Here is a 19161-nt window from a genome sequence, read left to right on the forward strand (position 1 = left end):
TCGCCCGGCCGCGCGTCACAGCCAATCGGGGACCGCGCCGGGGCCGCGATGGCCAATCAGCGGCCTCCGAGCCGCAGCCAACCGCGGCGCTCCGGGGGCAGGAGCGCAGCTGGGCGCAGCTGGGAACGGAAGCGTGGGGCGGCGGCGAGTCCCAGCTCGTCGCGGTTCGCCCCCGGCGGGGGCCTCGGTTCCTGCCCCCGCGGAAATGCCGGCCGTGGCACCGCCCATCTCTCGCTCGGTTTGCCGGCCTGTGCAATGGGTCGAGGCCGTGCGCCACCGGACCCAGAAAAGGGCGTTTCTTCAGCACGCACTGTCAAGCGCCTCCTGCGTGCAGGGAGCGCGAGTGGAGGGCGCCGGCCCGGGGCTAGAAAGCCAGCACTTGGTGGACGCTTTGAACCGTACTCCTGGGCTGAGGCCCATTCCCACTGGGCTAGCTTCTCGAGCCCTACCTCGTGCGGAGGTCAGGAGGACCCTGCGTGCACCTACTGTGTGCCAGCTGCTGTTGAGCGTCCCGGGGAGGAGAAACGTCGAGCCCGATCCCCAGGACCTCTTGTTCTCCCGAGGGAGAAGACAGTAAACTGAGGAGAATGACCCTAAGCGTCACTATAAGATTTGGTGAGCGCTTAATATCTGTTAGGTGCAGGCCCAGGAGCGAGTCCACAGCCTTTCATTTACTCTTAATTCCCAAGGATGTTGCCTCCTGGGGGGGGGGGGGGGGCCCTCTTGCCCTCCCTACTCAAAGTTGCCCCCTCCTCCAGTCACTGTGACATCATCATGTTTCGTCTTCACAGCGCTTGTCATGGGCCATAGCATGTGTCACTCACCAGAAAACCAGTTCCTGAGGGCCCGGACTTGCTTTGCTCACAGCTGAATCCCCTTGTCGGGATCAGCATAGGGCACGTGGTAGAGGCTCAGTAAACACTTGCCGAGTGAATTAAGGCTCAGCCCAGTGCATTTATTCAAACCTTTGCCTGTTTCAAAATGGGATGATTTGTCTTTTTGTGGTTGAGTTGTAAGAGTTCTTCATGCATTCTGGACGCTAGCCTCTTACCAGATACATGATTTGCAAATCTATTTTTTCATTTTGTTGGCTGTGTTTTCACTTTTTGGATAGTGTCCTTTGGTGCACAAAACTGTTTTTGCTTTTGATGAAGTCCGGTTTCTGGATTTTTTCTTTGTTTTTGCTCTAGGTGTCCTGTTTTCTCCTTTTTTTTTTTTTTTTTTTTTTTTACATCATCGTATTCCATTATGTGGCTGGACCACATAATTCATGTAACTAGTTGTCTGTTGCATAGGCACTTGGGTTGTTTCCTGTCGTTGGTTGTTGTAAATTTTTTTTTATGTAATGTCACTTTTGCATGGGAAAGACACACTCTTGAAGTGGGATTGCCGTGATAACTGTTACATGCCCTTGTCATTTTGGTAGATAGAGACAAACCATTCTTAGGTAGGTGGATACTGGGATTAGAATCACGTCCTAATTTATACTCTCACAGCTGTGTTCAAGAATGCTTGTTTTCCCACAGCCTTGCCAACTATTAAAGTAAGTAAAATTAAAAATTCAGCCCTTCAGTTAGACTGAGCCCATTTCAATAGTCCCATGTGGCAGGTGGGAAACGTATTGGGCAGTACAGATGTGGGACATGTCCATCATAGAAAGTTCTGTCGGGAAGCTCTGGTAAAGAATTGCATGGTGACTTTGACTTTATATTTTTAACAGGGTCTCTCTGGCTCCACGCAAGGAATGGACCCAGCGACCGTGCAGAGGCAGGACACCAGGGACAGGTGCTGAAATAGCCCAGGTAGGAGTGGATGGATGGATGGTCAGACCAGGGTGATCATGGACTTGGGAGAAGGGGCTGATTCTGGATGTATTTTGAAGGTGGAGCGGCCAGCATTTGCTGGTTGATGAGATGTCAGGGATGACGCTCAGGTTCCTGGCCTGAGCCTTTGGGAGACGGAGGTGCCACTGGCTGAGCTGGGGGAGATCAGCTCTGGGGGTGGGGAAACCGGGAGTTCTGTTTTGCATATATTACGTGCGATGGGTGTTGGGTGTTCCGGGGGGAGAGGTTGAGTGGGCGTCAAGTTGTTTTTCTGGCCTGGAGAATGACATGTGCCTTTGGTCACCAATTAGAGCAAAGCCAGAAAGGAGGGAAGAGGTGGAATCACAGGCCTACAATGGGGATGAGTGGGTGGGGCAAAGGTCAAAGGCAATGGGAGGAGCCTAGCCTTAGAAACTTGGAGTCTCATAGCTGTGTTTCTGAGCCTATGCAGGTCCATTTTCCTTCATTAAATGGAAATCTAATGCTTCATAGGCTTTGGAAAGGTTCACAGTGAACACAATGAGAGGTAGGGTACTGACAGGCAGGAGACACTGAAGAAATGTTTATTACTTCCCCTGTGTGTTGTACTTGACTATGAAAGTGTTGGGATGAGGTCCACACCCTCACCTGACATTCAAGGCCCTGCTGACTCTCCAGCCTTGTCTCCTGATGTCTCCTACTGTCATCCTGCCACGGGGCCTTTGCACTCGCTGTACCTACTTCCAAGTGAACGATCTGCCTGCAGAGGGATGTGGCTGGCCCCTTCTCTTCCTTTAGGTCTATGTTCCCCGCTTCCTCCTAGCTCTGAGACTCAGGCTGCAAAGCTGCCCGAGATGGACACCCCCGAGGTGTCACGGTGTTGGGGGACGGAGCCCCCCATGGCTGGTGCCAAGTCATATTGATCTGGATTGCCACATTCATTCACTCACCAAATCTTTACCAAGAATTGCTGTGGGCCAGGTACTGTGTAAAATGCTGATAATTCAGCAGCAGACAAGGCATGGGAGGCCCCTGCCCTCAGAGTTGCAAGAGGGACAGACAATAAACAGGTAAAAGGGTAATCCAATTTCCGGTAGGGACAAATGATGTGGAGAAATGATGCAGGCTACAGGGATGGACGGAGAATGAGGAGGAGTGCTTCAGCAGATGGGGAGGGGAAGGTGTCGGGAGAGCCTTTCCGAGGAGGCAGCAGTTAAGCAGAGACCTGCAGGAAGTGAAGGAACTGGCATGAAGATACCCAAAGAAGTGCAGAGGCCCTGGGGCAGGAGCATGCTTGGTGTGCTCAAGCAAGAGCAAGGAGGCTTATGTAGCTGGAGCGGAGGGTGAGAGGGAAAAAGGGGGAAGGTGGGATCAGAGAGATATTAAAGAGCCAGATCATTATGCACCATTTAGGCCAAATAAGTGTTGAATTAATGCACGAATGAAAGACTGGGGCAAAGAGAGAACTATGGGAATGCGTACGTAATCGTGATCTACCTCAGGAGGAGAAATCAGGGAGGGCTTCCTGCAGGAGGGGGAATCAGCTGAAATCTGAAGTTAAGTAAGAACCCGATGGGGGAAAGGGAGTCAGGTGAGGTAGGAGAGTCCTCCACACAGAGGGAATAGCACGTGCCATGTGCTCTCACCCTGGTGGCGAGAGGTTGTTTTACTCCCTGAAGAAAAAACAATCTGCGAGCCTGGAGTGAACATGAGAAGAAAGTCGTAGAAAAATGGAAGTTCCATGGGGGCTTGGGCATGCTTGGTGCCCGAATCTAGGCTGTTCCGAGGGCAGCAGGGAGCCCCGCAGAACTGAAGATCCAATTTGTGCTTTGAGAGGATCCGTCTAGCTGTTGAGAGGAGGCAGGTTAGAGTGGGGGTGCCCCGAGAGGGAAGGGCAGTGAGTAAGAAGGGTGCACAGGGGTGAGGGGTGAGGGGGCTGGAGGCAGGGAGGCTGTAATGGGGGCTCGTGCCAACTGACTTCCTTCTCCCACCTGGTCATCTGCCTGGCGGTACATTTGCCGGTTAAACATTTTCAGCATCTGCTCCGAGCCAGCCCTGTCCTCGGGGCTGGTGGCCCCGTGGGGAATGGAGTCTCATTCCTAAGGGACGTTCCTCAGTGACGCACAGCGCCCGATGTTGAGGAGAACGTTTAAGGTTCCTCATGCACATTTACATAGGTTCCAAACAACACAAAGTGACTGCAAAAATGAGCTTCACTATGATTTTTGCTATTCATGTATTTATTCACTCAGCAAATATTTATTGAGCAGATATTACAAGGCAGGGCCTGTTCTAGGTACGGGAAACAGCCTCCTGGAGCCGACACCTGGGGCGGTGGTGGTGGGGGGTGATGGATAATAATCAATAGGTAATGAACTTGTTGACATGCCAGGAAGTGATGGCTGCTTTGGAAGACAAACAAACAAACAAACACAACACAAAGCAGGGTAAGGAGGATCTGAAGCTGGGAGGCTGGAGGGCAGGTTGAGTTGTTGATGAAGGTGGCCAGGGACTGCCTCACTGAGAAGGTGATACGTGAGCAGACTTACGGGAGGGGATGGAAGGAGCCATGTGAGACTGTAGGGGAACGGTGTTCCAGACAGAGCAAAAAGCCAGTGCAAAAGCCCTGAGGCGGGAAGAAGCATTACTGGCTTTTTAATGATTGAATGTGTGGGCTGTTAAGAAAAAGTGGGCTTCAGGGCACCTGGGTGGCTCGGTCGGTTGGGCGTCCGGCTTCGGCTCGGGTCATGATCTCACGGTCCGTGAGTTCCAACCCCACGTCAGCTTTGTGCTGACAGCTCGGAGCCTGGAGCTTGCATCCCTCGGATTCTATGTCTCCCTCGCTCTCTACCCCTCCCCCACTCACGCTCTGTCTCTCTCTGTCTCTCAAAAAATGAATAAACATTAAAAAAAAAAAAAAAAAAAAAGAAAGGAAAAAGTGGGCTTGGGGCCCACAGGGACTTTAGAAGCTCCCGGTTATAGCCTGGTGGAAGGACCAAGGGCCTCAGCGTTTCCTGGCTGTGAGACAAGAGGGGCCACTGTGTTCTCAGGATGTCAGGTATCCCTGCCCACTATCCCTAGAGGCTACGTGTGCCCAGCCGGGGCTACTTGTTCCCCAAGTCAGTCTGTGGGAACATCTTCACATGTTCCCTGTTCCCAGCAGGGCCCCCTGCCCAGAAGGAAGTAGCCCAGAAGTGACCTGGCCGTGCTGCAGGCTGTCTTCCAAAACCCTGAGTGTGCCTGCCCTGTGACTCTGCCACCACTTCGGGGTGTGGGTGTGGACAGGAAGGCCTCCTTCCCTGGAGGGTCACGGCCAGGCCAGGCTGGCCAGATGGTGCATGCCTGGGCTACAGCATAGCCGTCCCCAAACCAGGCCTCCTCCTCTCCTCCTTTCTCCCTTCTCCATTATCCTTCCTCCTCCTCCTCCTCCTCCTCCTCCTCCTCCTCCTCCTCCTCCTCCTCCTCCTCCTCCTCTTCTTTCTCCTCCTGTTCCTTCCTCCTCCTCCTCCTCCTCTACATTTTACAGCGTTTTATTGTATGTGTGAGTCATGGGGATGCAGACATCTGTTTCTGGTTGCCCACATCCATTCCCCCTCCTTCATGGAAATAATACCTTGAATTTTTGGAGGAATCTCTCTTGCCTGCTTTCTCAGCAGACTCCACCTCTTTAATATAAAAGCCAAGCAACATTGTCCAGCCACCTGGAACATGGCGATTGGTTCAGAAGTAGGTGTGTGACTTCAGATGGCCCAATTAGAGTGAATTTGAGGATCTTGGCATGGAATTGAGACACGGGTGCTTTTTTCCCCCGAGGGAAAAAAGTCTCATCAGAATCTGCTGGCAGCCATGAGGGGGTGAGTTCCCTGGAGAAGGCGAAGAGGAGAGACCAAGAGAAACCAGGTCCTTGGTGAGATCCTCGAGCGACTGGATCAAGCCTTACTTGAAAGTGGATCTCCCTTTCTAGTCAGTCAGACTAGTCTGAGCCCCCCCACTTGTGTGCTGTGTGACCACGGGCAAGTTTTTATTCTTTTGGGATGTCGTTTCCTCATGTGGAAAACAGGGCTAATAAGAGTATGGCTACCTCATGGGGTTGTTGTGAAGATAAGCTACTAAATATATTGTGGTTAGAAGAGTGGCACATTGTAAGCACTCACTAAGTTTTAGCCATTATTAGCATTAACCGCCTAGAGCAAACCTTACCTGAACTGCGTGTGATCATCTTCTGGACTTTGCAGTTATAGGACACCAAGACATCCTCTGTTTCTATTTTACAACCTCTTTCTTACTTGCAGAGTGTGGGGGGGGGGATCAAGATCGGGGGGGATTGGGGAGAAAGGTGTGGGGGACTGGTGTTCGCAGGTGGCTGTCCCTGTGTGCTGGGTATTTTAGATACCCTTGCTCTTTGGCCCAATTTTATAGAAAAGAAAACTGAGGCTCAGAACAGTTAACTTGCCCAAAGACGAGTAAGATTTCGCCAGGGAGAAAGGGTGAGGGAGTGTATGCTGGGCAGCAGGCCTGGAAAGATCAAGGGTCCTGAGGTAGGAATGTGCTTGGTGTAATGTTTGCGGAACAGGGGTAATTTGGAGCCCAGGGAGTAACAGATTAAAAAACCGTGTTTTGAAAACTAGAATAAGACATAGGTGACTTACAAAATCCCTCCAAAATAATTTCTAAGATGAGTTCAATTTTACTGAGAAGTTGCAAGAATAGTGCAATAAGGGGCACCTGGGTGGCTGGGTCAGTGAAGAGTCTGACTTCGGCTCAGGTCATGATCTCGCAGTTCGTGGGTTCGAGCCCCGTGTCGGGCTCTGTGCTGGCGGCTCGGAGCCTGGAGCCTGCTTCCGATTCTGTGTCTCCCTCTCTCTCTGCCCCTCTCCCGGTCGTGCTCCCTCCCTCCCTCCCTCCCTCTCTCTCTCAAAAATAAATATATATATATAAAAAGAATAGCTCGATGAGCTTCCATATCTCCTTCACTCAGATCCCCCAGTTTTCAACATTTTGCCACACTTGATTTATCATTTTCTCTGTGTGTGTAATTTTTCTGAACCATCTGAGAGTCAGATACAGACCTGATGACTTTTTACCCCTAGTGCATTTCTGAAGAACAAGGACATTCTCATACATGGCCACAGGTTTGAAATAGGTTTCAAAGTCAGGAAATTTAACGTTCACACAACATTGTCATATAATTGCTCAAAAAAATTTTTTTAATGTTTATTTATTTTTGAGAGAGACAGTGAGAGCCAGGGAGGGGCAGAAAGAGAGAGAGGGGGAGACACAGAATCCGAAACAGGCTCCAGGCTCTGAGCTGTCAGCACACAGCCTGACGCGGGGCTTGAACTCACAAACTGTGAGACCACGACCTGAGCCGAAGTTGGACGCTTAACTGACTGAGCCACCCAGGCGCCCCTATAATATAATTTCTATTGTCCACATTCAAATGCCACGAATTGTACCAATAATGGCCTGAAATCATTAATAAGTACGAAGGCCATTGTGCCCCTTCCTAAGAGAAAAAACATACACCTGCCCACAGCGAAGAAAATCACTAACATCCATAAATCTGCGTAAAGAATCTGTGCTTAAACATCCTACTTGCAGGCTCTGTCTATCTCAAGCAGTGGTTTTCAACTGGGGACGCTTTTGACCCCTACGGGACGTTTGGCAACATCTTGAGACATTTGTGATTGTCACAGCTGGGGGTGGTGATATGCTGTTGCCGTCTCATGAGTAGAGAGGCCAGGGACACGGCTAATGTTCTTGCCACGCACGGGACAGAGAATTCTCTGGCCCCAAATGTCCGTAGTGCTGAGTTTGAGAAACTGATCTGTAAGTAAATTGGAGAGAGACACCTCCCTTTCTTGCGGTCAGAGCACCCGGTGGGACGACGCTTCGCCCCAGCAGTCCTGCTTCTCCCCAGCCAGTCTGGAAAACCCCGCTCCTGTGGGCTTAGGAGGTCCGGCCGAGTCTGTTTCCGATCGCTCCAAACTGGAACTGACCCGCACATGCCAGCAGGGGGAGGCTGATAAAATGAAACTGTAGTCACGCTGTGGTCACGGCTCTTCTGTCAGCTCTGTTTGCTCCTCTGTAAAATGGGGCCGGGGTGGGATTGGAAGGGTGCCAGCTATCTCGGGTCCAGCTGCGACTTTATGACTTAAGGGCATAACTGCTTCTGACTCATGCGTGACGGACGCATTGGGATTATGTGCTGAGCAGTCTCTGAGCTTTTATTTACAGGAGGCTGCATTGGAATGTCTCCCCATAGGAATCGAGGGCAGGGCCTCTGCTGAGTCACCTCTGCCCGCCACCCCCCTCCCCCCCCAGCCCGGGAACCCGGCTCAGCGTCTAACTCTTGTAAAAACATGTGCCATTTCTTTGATGCCAACTGTACCCCGGACCCAACGCTGAGTCCGCACGGTGCACGAGCACACGCACTGTCTTGTCTCCACTTTCTAAACGAGCGAACTAAGGCTCAGCGAGGTCATGACACACAGCTGGGAAAGGCAGAATTGGGGTTCAACCCAAGATGAATCAAATTCCCAGGTCTGCACTCTTTCTACGTTGCTGCACCTTCTCTCACACATGGTAGGTGCTCAGAAAATGTATGGGTGGCAGGGAGTGGCCAATGTATTCATTGGTTGTAGAACCCCGAGTTTTAGCAGAAAGCATAGCCGCCCAGCTAATGTGTTCCAGCCTCCTCTGCAGCAGTGTAGGACATGTGACTCAATCTGGCCAATTGAATGAGAGTGGAAATGGCACAAAACATTCTGGTTTGTGCCCTTAAAGATGTTGGCTTCTACTTCCTTTTCTCCACTCCCCACTGGCAGGAATGTAGATGTGATGGCAACGCTACAGCTGCCACGTTGGGCCATGAGATGGAAACTGCCAGTCTAAGACGGAAGAGCTATAAGACGGAAAGAGTCTGGGTCCCTGACACCATAAAGCCATCATCCAACCCTGGACTGCTTTCATTCAGATTAATATCAGAGAGGAAAATAAATTATTTGCTTGTGTGGGAGACATTTGTTATTTGAGTGGGCAGTGTTGATCCTGTATCTCACCAATGTATTTGTTAAGTGAGTGAATGGAGGCTTGGACGACAGAAGGAAGAGTCAGATACAGGTCCACACGCATGTACAAGTACACAAAGACTGCACTTGAGCCTAGGTGGAAGCATCCATCCAAGTGCGGTGGCAAAATCTGTGGCCGGAGGAACCAGCTTCAGACCTGGCTCTTGTGCTAACTTGCTGTACGCCCTCGGGTAAACCGTGTGCCCTCTCTGGGCCCCACACTCTTCAGCTGTAAAACCAGGCTTTGCACGTTCACGGAATCTGTGCAGTTTAAAGATGTTCATTGATCTTTGCAACTCCATTTCGAGAAACCCATTCCCAGAGAAATCCTCCCTCATAGCCTGTGACCACAGGTGCTAGGATATAGCTGCCGCTTGGTTTGTGGAGGAAAAACTTGGGAATATCCTTAAAAGTGATTAAACCATGGCACGTTCATCGCTGGGGTGCGGACCCCAGACCGTGGCCACGAGACTTCCCTGGTGACACCTCCTGGCACAAAGTGTTACTGCAGCCCAGCTCAGCAAGGCCCTGGGAATTTCCAGGACAAGAGAGGCTTGGGGGGGGGGGGGGGGGGTAGCGGTGAGGGTAGTGTGGGAAACCACAGAGCAAGGAGAGATTTGGAAGGAAGGCACCAAGGCAAGAAGGGGGCGCAGGTGTTCAGGTCGAGAGCAACAGACCTGGCTTCGAATTCAGCTTCGCTACTTACTAGCTAGGTGAGCTTGGGCGAATTTGGGACCTTCTCTGAGGCTCAGTTTCTTCTTCTATAAAATGAGGACCCTCGTGCCCACCTTATGGGTGTCTGGTGAGGATTTCATGAGAGCGTTCTTTAGGTTAGTTATCGAAGCAACATAAGAGTACCTATGATCTGGGTGATTGATTGAGACTCTCATCCGGGCGCTAAGATGCACTAAGACTCAAGTCCTGCCCTCGTGGGGCTTACAGTCTTGAGACGGGGCAGGTGGTGGGGGAGATAATAGACGAACACTCGTATGGGATAATTTCAGTTACTGATAAACTGATAATGCCAGAAAAGACAATAAAGCAGGAGATGGATCTTTGTTGGTGGCAGCATTATAGGGCATCTCTGAGGAGGTTTGAGCGGAGGCCAGAAGGAGCCACACCTTGTGTATATAGAGTACATGTAAAATACTAGTGGAAAACCCTGGCACATAGTAAATGCTCAACTAATGGTGGATCATAGTCCTATCATATGGATGCATTTCCAGTTTTCTGAGGGGCCAAAGGTCCTGTCCTGCCGTAACATTTCCTCCTCCCCTGCTCCCTCCAGCTTAGAGGTGGCACCGGCTTCTGTGAGGAATCTCTGAGCTTTTCTGCAGTCTCTTTTTTGACTTTTGGGCTCCTCCATCACCTCCGTAAGCAATTTCCTGTTGGAAAGTTTCTCTATTTAAATGCACAGGGGTTTCTTTTTTAGCCCCTTCCTCCTTCTTGCGGATAAAACCCCAGTGGGCTACAGATAGGAGAGGCAGCTGGCGGCCGGGGACCAGGGGGCAGCTGGAGACTCAGACCCGCCTTGTTTTGTCCTAGCTCTGCCATTTGTCGGCCCTGTAAATCTCATCAGGTCACTTCCCCTCCCTGAAGCCTGGTCCCTCACTGTCTTGTGGGAAAAAGGGTCGTACCTGTTGACACGGGGATGTTCTGGGGATTTGATGAGATGTGGCTTGGATGCCACAACCTTAAGAAAGAATAGTAAGGAGGAGCCTTCCCCTGCCAGTCGAAAAAGGCACACGCCATTATAATAAAAGCAGTGGGATGCTGACGCACAGAGAAACAGACCAACGAGGGAACACGGTGGGCTGGAGCAGACGGAGGTTGCGTGAGAGCCAAGTGTGTGGGTAAAGGTGACCCCACAGCCCGCCCAGGAAAGGAGACAGGGTTCAGAAGATGGTGTTGGGAAACTGGCCCCCAGTTGCAAACGCAGGCAGACTCTTAACATGGATTAAAGTCTTAATGTGAAGGTGGGGCACCTGAGTGGCTCAGCGTCCGACTTTGGCTCAGGTCATGACGTCACGGCTCGCGAGTTCAAGCCCCGCGTTGGGCTCTGTGCTGTCAGTGTGGAGCCCGCTTTGGATCCTCTGTCTCTCCCTCTCTCTGCCCTTCCCCAACTCGTGCTCTCTTTCTCAAAAAATAAATAAACTTAGAGGCGCCTGGGTGGCTCAGTCGGTTAAGCGGCCGACTTCGGCTCAGGTCATGATCTCGCGGTCCGTGAGTTCGAGCCCCGCGTCGGGCTCTGTGCTGACAGCTCGGAGCCTGGAGCCTGTTTCAGATTCTGTGTCTCCCTCTCTCTGACCCTCCCCCGTTCATGCTCTGTCTGTCTCTCTCTCTCTCAGAAATAAAAATAAACATTAAAAAAATAAACTTAAAAAAATAAAGTCTTAACATGAAGGGGAAAATCATAAAATTAGCAGTAATCAGCACATAGTGGAATATCATTTAGCCATAAAAAGGAATGAGATTTGAACACATGCTACAGCATGGAATGTTCTTGAAAGTGTAATTGCTAAGGGGAACAAGCCAGACTCAGAAGAACAATGATAGATAGGTTCATACAGATAGAAAATGGAATGGTAGCTGCCAGAAGCAGGAGGGGGGAAGGAGGGTGGGGAGCTATTGTTTGTTTTATTTATTATTATTATTATTTAACATTTATTTATTTTGTGGAGAGCTTAAGTGGGGGAGGAGCAGAGAGAGGGGGACAGAGGATCTGAAGTAGGCTCTGTGCTGACAGCAGGGAGCTTGATGTGGGGCTCGAACTCACGAACCATGAGATCATGATCTGAGCTGAAGTGAGACGCTCAACCCACTGAGCCACACAGGTGCCCCAGGGAGTTATTGTTTAATGGCGACAGAGTTTATGTTGGGGACGATGAAAAAGTTTTGGGTGTTGATAGGGGTGATGGATACAGGACTTGTGAATGTAATCGATGCACTGTATTGTACATTTACAAATGATTGAAATGATGATGCATGTGATATATATTTCACCCCCAAAATGCCCTCTCATTAGTAGAAGAATAGTCAGAAATCACTTTGTGCCTAGAGGTGAGAAAAGACCTCTTAAGTTAAGCTAATTTCAAAAGCACAAGCATAAAGAATCTGATTCAGGAATGGCCAAACAACTTAATTAGACTTCTCACCAAAAAAGACACTCAGATGGCCAGAGTACACACGAGAGGATGCTCATTATCATTAGGGAGATGCAAATCAAAGCCACAGTGGGATAACACTTCACACCCATTAGGATGGCTCTCGTAAAAAAGAAAAAAAATGTCGAAACTACGTCTTGGTGAGGATGTACAGGAATTGGAACCCTGTTGTAGTGCCTGGTGGGAATGCAAAACAGGGCAGCTGGTGTGGAAAACAGTTTGGCGGCTTCTCAAAAAGTGAAACAGAATTGCCATATGATCCCCAATCCCGAGTTGAAAAATGAACTCAAACAGATGCTCGTGTCTCCATTCATAGCAGCGTTATTCACAACAGCCCAAAGGGGAAAACAATGCAAATATCCACTCACAGGTGAATGGATGCACCAAATGTGTTGTATTCAAAGGAGGGAATATTATTCAGCCTTAAAAAGAAATGAACTTCTGACGCAGGCACCAACATGGATGAACCTTGAAGACACTATGCAAAGGGAAATAAGCCAGACACAAAAGGACAAGTATTGTGGTTCCACGATTTGAGGTGCCTGGAGCAGCCACACTCAAAGAGACGGAAAGTGGAATAGAGGTTTCCAGAGGCTTGGGGAGGAGGACAGAGTTTCCGTCTGGGAGGATGAAAAGGTTCCTGAGATAGACGGTGATGATGGTTGTCCAACCCAGTGATTGTTGTTAATGCCACTGAATTGTACCCTTAAAAACCACTAAAATGGTAACTTTTTATGTTATCTGTATTTTACCACAACCAAAGCCCCCACAAGTGTATAAAAGGCAAAATATATATATATATTTTAATTACTCTGATTACATCAAAATTGAGGAATTCTGGCCCAAGGGTACCATGGACAGAGTAAACAGGCAGGGGTCAGAGAGTGAACACACAGCAGTGTCTAAAATGGCAGTGCTTAGGGGCACCTGGGTGGTGCAGTTGCTTAATGGTCCGACCCTTGGTTATGCTTCAGGTCACGGTCTCGCAGTTCGTGAGTTTGAGCCCTGCATCAGGCTCTGCGCTGACAGTGCACAGCCTGCTTGGGATTATGTCTCTGTCCCTCTCTCTGCCCCTCCTCTGCTCGCGCTGTCTCTGTCTCTCTTAAAGTAAATGAATAAACTTAAAAAAAAAAAAAAAACTACTTAAAAAAATTTCAGTGCAGTGCTTAGGACTGGGTGGTTCAGTGAGTTGAGCATCTGACTCTTGATTTCAGCTCAGGTCATGATCCCAGTGTTGTGGGATCGAGCCCTGCATCGGGCTCCACACTCAATGTGGAGCCTGCTTGAGATTCTCTCTCTTCCTTCCTCCTTCCACTCCCTTGCTTGTGCGCTCTCTAAAAATAAAATAAAATAAAATAAAATAAAATAAAATAAAATAAAATAAGATAAAATAAGATAAAGTAAAATAAAATAAAATAAAATAAGATAAAGTAAAATAAAGTAAAATAAAATAAAAAATAAAATAGTAAAGTAAAATAAAATAAAATAATAAAATAAATAAAATAAAATAAAATTGCAGTGCTTAGAATATACAGGAAGCTTGCACATACACAACAGCAGAAGAGACAGTGGCCCCAAAGGATAAGGGACAATGGATGTGAACAGGAATTTACAGAAGAGGAAAAACACCAGCAAATGAATCAGGCTCAAACTAGTTAGTAGTAGGAAATGAGAATGAAAACAACCAGGAAATATCACTTTACGCCTGAGAGATTGGCAAAAATGAAAAAGCGCCCAGAGTTTGGTTTTAAAATCTCATTCTCCAGTAAAAGGAACCAGGGCGGGGGTAAGAAAAGTAGAAAGTGAGCCTGAACATGTTGTGCCAGAAATAAGTAAATGCCCAGAGAATGACTGGGACGTGGTGACAAGACACAGGAGCCAGCAGAAAGTGACTTGGGCTGTGGCCGAATCTGGGTCACTTTGAGCACTGACATAAGTAATGGTGGTGATGGATTTTTAACCCCTGAAATAAAATAAAATAAAACCCATGGGTCCATCTTGATATAAATGAATAAGCAAATAAATGGGAATTTGGTGATTTTAAGATACGACCACCAAGTCTTTGACATTCTTCTCCTCAAGAGGTGAAATCTAATTCACTTCCCTTTGAGTGGGGGCTGGATTCAATGATTCTTTTTTTTTTTTTTTAATGTTTATTTATTTTTGAGAAAGACACAGAACATGAGTGGGCAAGGGGCAGAGACCGAGGGAGACACAGAATCCGAAGTAGGCTCCAGGCTCTGAGCTGTCAGCACAGAGCCCGATGTGGGGCTTGAACCTATGAACTGTGAGATTATGACCCGAGCTGAAGTCAGATGCTTAGCCAACTGAGCCACCCAGGCGCCCCTCAGTGATTCGATTCTGATGGCTAGAATAGGGCAGAAGTGATACTGGGTTGGAGAACAAGGTCATTGATAAGCGGGTGCTTTCTCTTTGCCCTTTCTCTGCCATCACTCTGTCTACGTGAAGACAGCTTCCATATCGTGGGGACACTCAGGCAGCCTTAGGAACAGTCCCATGTGGCGGGGACTGAGGCTTCCCCTGACAGTCCTGTATGTGAGTCATCTTGGAAGCAGGGGCCTCCGCACTGACTGTCCCACACGAGTCACTAGCCGCCAGTGGCTGTTAAGCACTTGCTATGGCCGGGTCCAAACTGGAATATGCTGTGTGAAATACACACTGAATTTCAAAGACATCATGAAAAAAGAGATGTCAAATACGTTGTTAATAATTTTTCAAGTTGAGAACATGTTGAAGTGTGACTTTAGTTACATTGAGTTAAATAAAATATATTTACAAAAATGAATTTCACCTGTATCTTTTTCTACTTTTAAAACCATGGCTGCTGGAAAACTAAAAGTTAAGTGTGTGGTTCTCATGTCTGGCTCACATGTTATATTCCCACTGGCCACCAATGCCGCAGCCCCAGCTGAGCTTTCAGATAATTGCAGCCCCAGCTGACATCTTTTTTTTTTTTTTTTTTTAATGTTTATTTTATTTTTGAGAGACAGAGAGAGACAGGTCATGAGCAGGAAGAGGGGCAGAGAGAGGGAGACACAGAATCTGAAGCAGGCTCCAGGCTCCGAGCTGTCATCACGGAGCCTGATGAGAGGCTCGAACTCACAAACCATGAGATCATGACCTGAGCCGAAGTTGGACGCTTAACAGACTGAGCCGCCCAAGAGCCCCAGACCCAGTTGACATCTTGACTGCAACCTTCTGAGAGACTCTGAGCCAGAACCTTCCAGTCAGACTCCTCCTGAATTCTCAGCTCCCCAAAACAGTGAGAAAATGAATGATTTTTGTCTTCAGCTGCTATGTTTTGGGATCATTTATTACGTAGCAATAGATTGATTGAGGCAAGCATCATACGTGACGTTAAAATTAGTGAACGTTGGAAGATTAAAAGGATATTTAGATGGTTTAAAAATATCTTCCCACAAGATACTTCTCCTTATAAAGAGAAAATACGGTAACTTGCCAGTGGTGAAAACTGGCAGACAGCCACTTGACCAAGGGACCACTATTGACATGACCAGTAAGGGGACAAGTGGCTCTCAGGTGTCCGTGATGGCAAAGCACCGAGGAGGACAGACACGCCACCAGCAGTGGGGGTCCTGACGAGTGCAGAGCTTGAGTCTGACAGCGAGGAAACTTCAGAGAGAGCCACACGAGGGACAGTCTCACAAAATAACTGGTTTGTCCTCTTTGAAAGTGTCAAGATCATGCAGGAGAGGGGCTGAGGAATTGTTCGCAATTAAGAGAGCCAGGGCGACTCAGTGCAGTGAGTGGCAGACACCGAGTATGTCTCACCCCTAAGCACTGCAGGGTGCATATCACTAGTTGGAGGTCAGTATCTGTTTCTGTCTGTAAAACTTGTATCCAGTGAGATGCACAAATCTTAGTGGACTTTTGATCATTTTTGATACGTGCATCTGCCTGTGTTGTCCAAACTCTTTCCAAGATAAAGAACATGAACTGGGCTGAATCGAGTCCCTCGAAAAGATATGTTCAAGTCCTGACTCTTGTTTTTTTTTTTTTTTTTTTTTTTTTAAAGTTTATTTACTTTGAGAGAGAGAGAGAGAGAGAGAGAGAGAGAGAGAGAGAGTCCCAAGCAGGCTCCACACTGCCAGAGCGGAGCCCGATGTGGAGCTCGAACTCACGAACTGCAAGATCATGACCTGAGCTGAAATCCAGAGTTGAAAGCTTAACTGACTGAGCCCCCCGGGCGCCCCAGGTCCTGACTCTTGGTGCTTGTGGATGCAACCCGATTTGGAAATAGGGTCTTGCAGATGTGACGGAGTTAAGATGAAATCATCTGGGACTAGGGTGGATCCTAAATCCAATGACTGGTGTCTTTATGGAGAAAGGAGAAGGAGATTTGGATACAGACACACATAGGGGGAAGAAGGCCGCGCAAGGACAGAGGCAGAGACGGAGGGATGCGGCTCTATGCCCAGGAATGCCAGGACTGGTAACCACAATCGGCTAGAAGAGGCAAGGAAGGATTCTTCCCGAGAGCCTTCAGAAGGAGTGTGGCCTCGATGTCAGATTTCCAACCTCCAGAATGTTTCCAGCCTCCAACATGCATGTTGCATATGTATGTTGTTTTAACCCACCTCGTTCCTGGTGGAACTCTGTTATGGTGGCCCAGGAAACTAACACAGAGTGCTTACCATCACCCCAAGAAGTACTCTCACTCATACTTCCCCACTCAAGCCTGCCCGCTCCCCCGTTTGAGGCAACCGCCATCCTGATGTTTTCCGCCGTAGATTAATGTTGCTTATTCTAGAGCTTCATAGAAAAGGAACCGTGCAGGGTGTTTTCTTTAATGTCTGGTATCTTTCCTCGGTGCAAGATGTAGATTCGCCCAGCTTGCTGCCTCTATCGGTGGTTGGCACGCCTCTAATTAGAGTCATTTTGCTTGGGGGGAAGCAAATTTTGAAGCTGAGGAGGAGGGGAGTGGGAGATAAGGATGGGAAATTTCTCTTCAAAGCTGGGCTTGGGGCCCCCTGTCCTGGCCTTCCCAACCGACAGGTGCTTTTTCAGCTCCGACAGCTGCCTGGGGAGGTTGGAGGCTGGGCTCCACTGCCACCTGGTGGCCATTCTGGACAGTGCAATCACAGAGGCCAGCAAAGGCCCCGTGGGGTGGGGAGATTGTGGACCAGGTAAGTGTGTATTTTCCTGGGTTGGGTCCCCAAATCACTTTAGAGCAACTTAGCATCAGCATGATTTCGGAGTGTGTGTGTGTGTGTATGTGTGCGCAGACATGACCTAGATTGGGCTGACCTTAGGCTGCCAGGAGAGGGGGATTAAGTCCAGTAGGGGCAGAATAAGATCCTAGAGGCACCAGGTGGGAGGAGTGCAGACGAAGCAGGGAGTCATTTGACTTGGGCATTCAGGGAAAGTTTCTCCAGGCATAGCTCATCTGTAGGTGGAAGGGAAGGGTGTCGAGGCAGAGGGAACAGCATGGGCAAAGGTATGGAGGCAGACCCATGCAATTGTATGGCTTTGTAAACTCAATAAGGCAACACGTTATCCATGAGCATTTTATTTTTTTAATTAAATTTTTTTAAAAAAAATTTTTTTTTTTTTCCAACGTTTTTTATTTATTTTTGGGACAGAGAGAGACAGAGCATGAACGGGGGAGGGGCAGAGAGAGAGAGGGAGACACAGAATCGGAAACAGGCTCCAGGCTCCGAGCCATCAGCCCAGCGCCTGACGCGGGGCTCAGAGCCTGACGCGGGGCTCGAACTCACGGACCGTGAGATCGTGACCTGGCTGAAGTCGGACGCTTAACCGACTGCGCCACCCAGGCGCCCCTTTAATTAAATTTTTAAAAATTAAAAAAACTTTTATTTGAGAGGGAGAGAGTGCTTGAGTGGGGGAAAGGGGCAGAGTGAGAGAGAGAATCCTAAACAGGCTCCACGCTCATACAGGGCCCAACGTGGGGCTTGATCCCACAACCCTGGGATTATGACCTAAGCCGAAATCAAGAGTCAGATGCTCAACCTACTGAGCTGCACTGGCATCTCTCCCTAGCCCCCCACCATGGTGAACATTTTAAAGTTAGGAGGAAAAAAAAAACATTTAAAGTTAGGTCTTCACCCCACCTCCCCCCTCAGCCCCCACCCCTCTTCCTGTGGAGACTTCCTTTGAGGCTCCCAGGGAACCCGCCTCCTGCTGTGCGTGCCTCTGTGCAGTCCTACCCCTGGAAGGTGCCGGGAATGATGGACTGAAGCCTAAGGAGGCCTCACAGCTCCCAGTTCTGTGCTCTGGGGGAAGCCAGCTGCTGTGCAAGAAGTTGTGGCTACTGTGCAGGGGAGATCACGTGGGGAGGGAGAGACGACCTCACGGGGAACCGAGGACCAAGCACAGAGCTGGCAGACACGTGCTCCGGCCAACCGTCAGCCCCCCCGGGGCCCCCTTAGCCGAGGGGTCACCCACAGGAGGGTGTGGACACTCCAGCCAGCAGCCGGCACTGTAGCAAGAGACCAGCAGCCTGGATTTCTGACCCACGGGACCGTGAGCCCACAAATGGTGGTTGCCGTAAGCCACTGAGTTTTGGGGTGTGTTATTCTACAACAATATTCAGAGCAGCCCGGACCCCAGGCTGCCACCGTTGCCTGTTTCTTACGTCCCTTCCACTGGGAGGCCACCTCCTCAAACAGACGGCAGAGTGAATCCCCACATGGCCTCTCATTTATGGGGGGGTTTACACACTGCACAGCCTGGCCTGCACTTGGCTTTTCTCCTCTCAGTGACGGATCTTGTTTCTGGATGCGTGTGGTTCAGCGCAGTAGTCACTATCTGCAGGAGGCTATTTGAACTTAATTAAAATTGAATAAAATAAAACATCCATCCTCGATCACGTTAGCCTCAGGTGCTCACTGGCCATATGTGGCTTGTAGCTCCCATATAGCACAGTATAGATGTAGAACATTGCCATCATCCCAGAAAGTTCTATGGGAGAGCGCTGGTCTGGAGCCTCTCCCTCATCCTTTTTTATTTTTTTAATGTTTATTTTTTGAGAGAGAGGCACACACACACAGAGTGCAAGTGGGGGAGGGGCAGAGAGAGAGGGAGACACAGAGTCTGAAGCAGGCTGCAGGCTCCGAGCTGTCA

The 19161-nt window shown here is 49.2% G+C and overlaps 1 long non-coding RNA gene across 2 annotated transcripts in view; it reads left to right on the plus strand.

Moving 5' to 3' along the window:
- Positions 1 to 36: 36 nt before the first annotated feature.
- The window catches only part of LOC132670005 (uncharacterized), a 235291-nt gene continuing 216166 nt past the window's right edge, over positions 37 to 19161 (plus strand). Inside the window, exons 1-2 of one of the 2 annotated variants that reach the window (XR_009606371.3) lie at positions 37 to 615; positions 1721 to 1802. This is a non-coding gene — a long non-coding RNA (uncharacterized LOC132670005). The remainder of the gene's footprint in view (positions 616 to 1720; positions 1803 to 19161) is intronic. The other variant, XR_013554491.2, reaches the window with a different exon arrangement.

Source organism: Panthera onca, chromosome A3, assembly GCF_046562875.1.
Source record: "Panthera onca isolate mPanOnc1 chromosome A3, mPanOnc1 haplotype 2, whole genome shotgun sequence".
Classification (NCBI taxonomy): Eukaryota; Metazoa; Chordata; class Mammalia; order Carnivora; family Felidae; genus Panthera; species Panthera onca.